Raw genomic sequence first — 7,574 nt, 5'->3', positions numbered from 1 at the left:
CGTGACGCAGCGCCCGGCGGGGGCGGCACCGGCAGCGGCAGCGCCCCCCAGCGGCCGGAGCGCGCCGGGGCCGCGACCTCCCGCGGGAACTGCGCGGAGCCCCACGGGCCTGCCTCGGGAAAACTGCCCGGGAACCGCGCCGGGCCGCCCTGCCGGCCGCGGGGCTGAAAGGGCCGGCCTGGGGTGCGACACGCAGAACCGGTGCGAAAGTACCCAGTGTCAGCTGGAGCGAGGAGAAAGGGAGCGTACAGTTGTTTTACTGATGGAGAATTGGTTAAACGATGAGTTTTTAAGTAATGTTTCCATAATAAAATTAAGTAATGTTTCAGTGATAAAATTAAGTAATAAGTAATAAATTAAGTAACTCATATTTAGTGCCGATAACAATAGAAAAAAAAACCATTATATGTGTGGAAAAAAATAGCGAGTGAGGGAAAAAAAAAGCCTCAATAAAATAAGCTTGTCCTGTAGACAACGTACGGCTCCGCCTAGAGCTGGGAATACCTTTCACACAGGGTTTCCTTTCCTTTTCCCTTGCCTTCTAATCCATACCTTGGCTGTTTGTCTGAGCAGGGTCAGGCCAGGCAGGAGGCAGAGTCATGACCTGGCTCCTTGGTGAACAGCTCCGAACAAAACCAAATTTTTCCTTCAGTTTTTCCTGAAGGCTGAGGCTTTGTACATCTATGTCACATCCCTGTCACTAAAACTAAGTAAAAAAAGTCCAAGAATTAATAAATTACCTAGGAACAAAGTTTGAAAAAGTTCTAAGCACGCAGGATACATTCTGGAGCTGGGGAAACGCAAGCACCCTTTTTTCTATACCCTTTTCCTTTTGTACCACCCAAGCTCTCAGAACTTGCCCGGGGTATTTCCCAGTTTCCCGGCGGTGCCGGGCGCGGGTGGGTGTCACACAGGAGCCCTCTGTGTGTCCCCGGCGTGCCCACGCAGGCACGGCCGCTCGGGTGGGCGGCTGGCGGGAGCTCTGTCCGCGCTGCGCACCCTGAGCCGGGCCGGGCACGCCGCTCCCCAGGGCCCTGCCCCAAACCAGCGCTTGCCCAACCCGAAATCACCCCGCGGGTGAAGCTGGCTGCACAAAGGGGATGATGCCTGAGGGAAAATAGCCTGGAGGAGCGGGCGGCGCCTGCCCCAGAGCCCCTCTGCAGAGCAGCGTCCATCAGCACAACTGGACTGACTGGGGCTGTCTATCTTTGGGGTGTGATCCCAAAGATCCCAGTATCCCAGCAGGGCAGATGAGGAGGCAGAGGCAGCTCTTCTCCCTGGCATGCTGTGGTTCCCATGAGAAAACTCCATTGCGCATTGCCCAGCAAAACCACAAAAATGTTCACAGCACTGCCTCCCCTCCACCCACTCAAAATGTTTTTGCATACGCCTCTAGGCACTACAATCATGGTAATTAAAGCTGTAAAATATTATTAGTATCACACTTCTACAGACTTTCCGTCCTAAATGCTTTATAGACCATGCTACAGAAATTCAGCCACTCCCGTGGAAAAGGAGCAGGAACAATGCACATCAAGGTGGAAAGCCAAATTTTAACCAGGGGTGCCCAACACAAATCCCTTCTCCCACAAGAAGCTCCTGGACATTGCTGAAGTCCACCCAGGATAATGCTGTGATGCAGGGACAGTCCATGGCTGGGACTGTGAGTGTGTGCCCTAGGGATAGGGAGACTAACACCACTGCTCCAGGAGCATCCCAATGGATTTGTGGAGATTCTCACAGCACTTAGCTCTGCTTCCAGGGGCTGCTAGTGAGGGAGGTGTAACTCAGCCCTGCCCTGGGCTACTGAATATATCAAGGCAGGTGTAGGAAAGGGTTGAACAGACTGTAGTCTCCACTGCAGCGTGTCCTTAGGAACAGCAGCATATCTGCTCCAGTCTGGCATCTCACTCTGGGGAAGAGGAATAGGACAAACGTGCTCTGCTGTCTCCCTTCACCAGCAGATCTGAGAATGCTGGGCAAAAAGCCAGTGGCAGCCAACAAATTGAGATTTCCCCAGAAAAAAAAAGCAGGGAAGCATTTTGAAAGTGTTTTTTAGCACTGTCCTATCATTAACATTCAAACACTTTCCTGTCTAGGTACTGTTTCTGCTTACATCCCACAGAGGACACACAAGTTCTGAGTCTACTCCCTCTCCCACATGTCCTGACATCTGGAGGTAAAAGTGTCCTTCAGATGTTGCCCTGCACAAATGGGAAGGGAGGGATGGATAGAGTTGTGTTAATTTTATAGCTGTTCCATTCAGTATTGAAATGGTTGTAGTATACTGAGAGTACAGGTAGATAAAAGCAAAAACTTGTAACACTAAGTGAATAAAACACTAAAAAAAGATGAAGGTGACAGAATTTCACTTGTATTTCTGATCTCCTTTCCTTCCAAAAATGCTTACAAGCTAGGGAATAAGTGCCAAAATTGAATGCCCTTACCTAGTGTGGACTGCCTAGTCTGATCTTCATGACAGAGGCCCTACAGAATGCTGGAAACCTTGTGATGAACCATTCCAGTGTAATGTATAAAGAGCACCCTTGCACCCACATAAACCCACCCAACCTTCTATCCATGCTTGTTCTACCACCATGCTAAGGTACCTGAGTGGGAATCATTACAATTCTGGCCAATTCCATGGAGTGATTTGGTCCCTGGAGACCTCCAAAGAGCGAGGGACGGGCTCACCCACGGCACACGCAGGCTGCCAGGCAGGCGCGTTCTGCCGGTCCTCCAGGACTCCTGCAGCCAGTGCTGCTCAGGCAGCCAGCCCCAGCGGGCATGGAACATGGAACATGCCCTGCCATGGAGCATTTGCAAGGCTGAGCTGAGCAGGGTGGGGAGGTGGAGGGTTAGGGAGGGGGAAGCCAGAGATGTGCTGTCACCTCCATGGAGCAGCTCCGCAGAAGCGGCTCCGTCCTTCCCCACCCAGCACACAGACCTGGCTGGTGCAGTCTGACACACTGATGTTCTGTCTGATTAAAGGAAAAAGAGATTGCAATCACACATGGCACAGGGACACTATCATAATGTACAGAAGAAGTCTGCAGATGATCAGTTCTCTGTTTCCTCAGATTCCCCAGATTGCGAGATTGATGAGAATCTGAGTAGGGTACGAGCGCTACAGAATCAAAGGGAAAGGAAAAAAAAACCCATCAGCAGTGAGCAATTATATTCAAGGAGACAAGACAGTAAGTCAGACCCAGAGGCAACTCCAAGGCTGCCAACACAGCAGCTGGTATTGCAGAACATCTCCGTGGTCGGTCCCAACCTCCCTGACTGCCACTGGAGGAGCAGAGGGGTGCTGGAGCACAGGAGCACAGTGCAGGGGTGTGGGTGCAACCCTGCCCCAGTTTGCTCTCCTCCCAGCAGGTCACAGCTGCTGGCTGGGGCACAACACACACAAAGACTGCTGAAAATGCATGTTGAAGCATATTTCTCAGGGAGGCTATTAATACCTGGGAAGAAAACACTGGAATTGCTTGCTGTTAATAGAGAAGAATGCATTGCATAAAAGAGAAATTTCATGAGCTGTCATTGAGAAGGCTGCAGGGTCTAGTGGCTGTACCATGTAGCTGGGGACAGAGACAGCTGCATTCCCTTTCTAGCTCTCCTTTGCTGACATTGGACAAGTTATTTCACCTTGCAGCACCTCAGTTTCCCCATCTGGATATTAGGATAATGATTCAACTGCTTCCTCAATGAAGCAATGCTAGATCTGCTGATGAAGAGGGTCAGAGGCAAGCATTATTATTTACCATCATAAATATTCATGCCATTGTGCAATGGCAGGACTTGCAGAACAGACAACAGCCCTTGTTAGAGATCATAAAGTTTACAGTCTCTCATACAGTGCACCTATAAATTCATCCAATGCAACAAAGAACAAATATGGAGATGCATATATTTTTGGCAGCTACACCATCTGACTGAATGCACGGTTGGGAAAAGAGTTTTGAAGAAGAGTTTGCATGCTTGGAGAATATAAATCTGAAAGTGGCTTCAAATTAAAAGGAGTGTACCCCAGACACACAGAAGGGCTGTGCAGGATCAGGTGGAGCAGAGCTTCCAGGAGAAAAAAAAAAGGTATTCAAACTTGATAGGATGGTGCAAGCTAGGAGAGTAGGGTCAGGGCTGAGTGGCAGAGGAAGTTATCTCATCAACATGGCAAGTGATATCTTTCTATTGATTTTCAAATGAATAGATTTTATGGCCAGGAGCGACTGTTTAAAATCGTAAATCATCATAATCTCACCTCTTGTACCCTGGAGATCAAAGAACTTCATCTAGTCATTTGAATTACATTAATCCTATGTAAATAAAACAGTGCACTAATTATAATCAGTTGGAAGATACAGATGCATCACAAAGACCTATGAGCATACAGTTAATGCAAAAAGACTTTGATAAAACCTAGCCTTTACTCTTCCCCAAAACAGGAAGAAGCCTGGAAGTTACTCCATTTTAGGGTTGTGCCTGTGTGATATTTTGGTTTCAGCAGCTTGGGAAACACAGGTCCTGCTGCCATTCTCCCTGGAGGCACAGATCCCGATGCTTCCTCAGCTGGAGACAGGGCAGGGCTGCACAAGGGGCAGCTCATGGCCACTCTGGCACTGCTTGTGTGGCCACCACGCAGCCCCAAGGGCCAGAAGGTGCTGGCACACACTGTACTTCAGCGTCACCTGAAGCAGAGCTGGGAAATGTGCTGAAACAGGGAGCTCCAGAACTGAACATCTTCACAGCTTCAGCCTGTGTCTGACAAAGAGCTTTGTCTGAAAAGCACAGGGAGGAGAAGGAGGAACAACTCCTGAGAAGCCAAAATGTACTATTTCAACACTTTCAAAATAGCAGGGCTGAACTTTTTATTTTGAAATTACCTGCTTCTGATAAAAAACCACTCAAAAATGTAAAAACAATATTTAAAAAAAAAAAACAACTGGGAAAAAATTGCTTTTGAGAGCTCAGCATGCTGAGTACCGTGGTGATGCTGGAATCATCATTTTGGCTTGGACTCACTGCTTTAGTCAAACAAAAATTACAGACAGAAACACAGTAATAGTGTTTGTGACAGTTTGACTTCTGTGCCTTTCAGCCATAAATCCAAAAAGGCAATTATTTGCCCAGTCCTAATAGAGATCAAGTGGGAGGAAAAAAAAAAATAAAACGAGGAAAAAACACTGTCTGTGAGCACACACCTAGTGGTAGTTTTGCTAGGGTGAGGCTTGTAAGAGACCTCTAAGAGGTGACCAGCTGGCACCAAAGGGCTCAGGACCCTCTCTGGGTGGTTACCATGCTGCTGACTGCCGCCCCTCCCTCTCCAGCCCCATCCCACATCCCAAGCAAAGCAATCCAGCCACCACAACACAAGCAAGCAAGGTGCCAGTGAAAGCTACCAACCCCAAAACTCAGGTGTGCAATGAGGGGAGCATAAAGCCACCCCCTGAGCCCCTGAGTATTGCCCAGGCATCACTCAGGACCCTCCTTCAGGGCAAAACTGGTTTGTTATTTAATTCTTGGTCTGTAAATCCAGCGAGGGGATGCTGGGAGGCAGCAGCTGGTGAGCGACAGCACACACAGCTCTGCACCCCCACAGTGGGAGTTTGGCCTCGCAGCAGGCACTCAGATCTCATCAGGAGCCCAAGGGGCTTTGCAGTTTGGGACTTTAATCTTTTAATCTGGCTCTCTCTCTCCTGCTGCTGGTGGGCGTGGAGCGTGCGGCGGCGGGTGAACCCTCCGGTGGCTCTCCCTCACTTGCTGTGGATCCATCCATGCTGTGGATCCACGTTTAGGACAAGAAATGGAAACCAAGACTGAGGGTGCAAGAGGCCAAGGCATCACCCCAGGCAAAGGGCTTTCAGCACATGGGTGACAAGGCAGCCCAGTTTTCCTGGAGACAAGGCAAGTCAAGGCCAGCTAGCAGAGGTCTCCATGACGTGAAGGTGGAGACATGAGCACCAGGCAATAATTAAAAAATTGTAACCTGGAAATAAAAATACCTAAGTGCAAATGGGGATGTCTTCTTGCAGCTGAGACCAGGCAGCTGTTGGTGCCCTCTGAAATTCCTCCCCCCCACTCCCAGAGCAACATTCCAAACACCTCACAGGTGAGCCTGGTGCGTGCTTGCTCTGCAGCTCGGTACAAGCCTTTCACCACTGACAGTCAGAGCCAGAGGGCAAAATCCTGATGTTGCAGAGGTCAGGAAGTCTTTCACTACTTACTTTGCCATGGCTAAGTAGACATCTGAATCCATGCTGAAGCCTCTTTAAAAAGTAAGCTGGCTTTCAAACATGCCATGCATTTGTATATACAGACCCAAGTACCTAAATGTTAGATGCATGAATTTAAATACTCTGTGCCTCAGTTTATCCATCTCTCACTGGTGGCTGAGGGTTGTTCATACCACAGCATTTTAGGAAGCCAAGCACTGACAAAGAAGCCCAAAGTGTACAGGTGAAAGCCTGCAGGAGAGAGGAGTGATGACTACCCTCCTTTTCCAAGTAAGGAGAAGGCTTCTGTGCCTTCCAGCTCCTCTCTTGGCAGTGATCTGTGTGTAGGCAGTGGTCATAATCAGGAAGTGCCTCCTCCAATTTACAGCTGGTGGTACCACCTGTGCCTTTCCAATTCCAGCCAAAACAACCACCTCCTCAAACCCACTTGTAAGGAAGGGCAGAGGATCCAGCTCTGACAGCTCAGAGGGGAAAGCAAGGCTCAGGTTTAAGCGCTGACATTTTCCCTAGATGTGTACCACTGCCTACCAGCATTTTCTTTCTTCTTGTAAAAAAAACAATTACAGTGCCTGCTGAGAGAAGGTGGTCCCACTGTGCCATGACAGCAAGCAGCTGGTAAGTGATAGGGTAGACGTGGGACAACAGGAGAAGGGGAAGACATTCAAATTCAATTTTGCTGGGTCAATGAGCAACCAACGTACTGCCTGTGTGGCAGCTGGAATGGAAGAAAGTGGAGTCATTACTCATCATTTCAAGTCTGTCAAGGATTTACTTTCTGGAAGAAAATCAGTGGGTTAGTGACTGCTGGGGAGGCAGGGAACATTTATGTACAACTGAGACAGAGCTGTGTATATGGGATATGCCTCATTGGTATTATCCTTCTGTCTCCTGTGCTGGTTTTTGATTCTCAGGACCCTCCTTCCACCTTATCCTGGTTGAAGCCATCTCCCTCTACCAGTGCAGCATCTCAAAAACTATGTCTGGATTAGCACTCACTGTTTAATCCACTCTGGACCTCAAATGGAGCTCTTTTACCCTGGAAACTGGAAACCCAAGGAAATTTTGAATAACAGAAATTTGTAAGAATTACACCTCTGGTCAGCCAAAACTAATACCAGAAAGGGAAATCTCGCTGCTCCCATCAATGGAACTAACAGCAGGGCTTCCCAGACTTCCATTGATGACATAGTCTGGACAAAAAGAATGGAGGCCACTACCTTATGAGCTGGCATTCATTCTGGGGGCCCTAATTTTTCTAAAAATGCACCCCTTATGTGAAATATACTGTGTTCCTGCTCTGGTCTCTCTCACAAAACTCCAGTTGACTTCTCTGAAGTGCAC

The sequence above is a fragment of the Melospiza georgiana genome, chromosome 7 (assembly GCF_028018845.1).
Source record: "Melospiza georgiana isolate bMelGeo1 chromosome 7, bMelGeo1.pri, whole genome shotgun sequence".
Lineage (NCBI taxonomy): Eukaryota > Metazoa > Chordata > Aves > Passeriformes > Passerellidae > Melospiza > Melospiza georgiana.
The sequence above is the reverse complement of the archived record's forward strand: the minus strand, read 5'-3'. Positions refer to the sequence as shown.